Raw genomic sequence first — 1,064 nt, 5'->3', positions numbered from 1 at the left:
CTTGATATTCATGTATTGTTGGGTGTTTCTGTTATTTTGCCCACCCCCCTGTATAGGTTGTGTTGTGGTCTCAGTTCTTCTTATATAAGTAGGAAGTAGTAGGTGCATCATAAGATACAAAGTAAGATGAAACTTTAAGGATCCCCATGGGGATCCTTTAAGTTTGTTTCCCTCCTAGAGTTTTTGCCCTAGTCTAGGAGGCTAGTCTAGGAGGCCAATTTTCATATAATTATGCAAACAAGGTTCATTTCTTCTAAGGAAGGTATGTGTTATACATTTGGTGATGATTGGACACACAGTTGATGAGTTATACATTTGTTGAAGATTGGACACACAGTTGATGAGTTATGATCATTTTTCTGCTTAGCCACATACTTTATCAAGTTTGTTGGTAAATTGTAGCCATGTCATGAAACTGAACTGAAAAAAAAACAAAAAAAAAAACGGAATCTTTGTGTAACTTGGTCTGATAGTGTGGTGCACACATTTTGGAGGCAAAAGTAAAAACTTGAAAAAGAAGTAGCAGGAAAAGGTTTTTCATAAAACACCAAATGGTGGAAAATCCAATATGGTGGAAATTGACTACACTACATGTACTTGATTTGTCTTGATCCAAGGAATCTATTGAAAAAATAATTTTGTTTCTGTGTCAAACAATTCAGAAGTTATTGGCCAAAACGTGACCAGCAGTACATGCTTGGACCCCTAAATATATATTCAAGTATGAATATATATGAATTACTACATAATAAGGATGTTCAAAACAACTGCATAGCATACTGAGGCACAGAAGAAAAATGTATGAAAATATACCAATTTACCATTAGACAACAACATCAGTGAGACTCATTCTACCATCTGCCAGTGGAATTATAGTGGAATTATACTATTTAATTTCACTTTAAGGGTATATCTGTGTAAGCAATATAATATACCATTCTACATTGTTTTTGCGCTAAAAAAAAAAAAAAAGCCCATTCTGTTTGGTCTAAGTTCTGTTTTTATTATTTGACCTTATGAAAATCAACAATAGACCCATGTAGACCTAAATAAAAGAAATGTGT

The sequence above is a fragment of the Centroberyx affinis genome, unplaced genomic scaffold, assembly GCF_046629955.1.
Source record: "Centroberyx affinis isolate AG114_WGS23_722 - 3 ecotype Tasmania unplaced genomic scaffold, CSIRO-AGI_Caff_v1 ptg004278l_1, whole genome shotgun sequence".
Taxonomy (NCBI): domain Eukaryota; kingdom Metazoa; phylum Chordata; class Actinopteri; order Beryciformes; family Berycidae; genus Centroberyx; species Centroberyx affinis.
The sequence above is the reverse complement of the archived record's forward strand: the minus strand, read 5'-3'. Positions refer to the sequence as shown.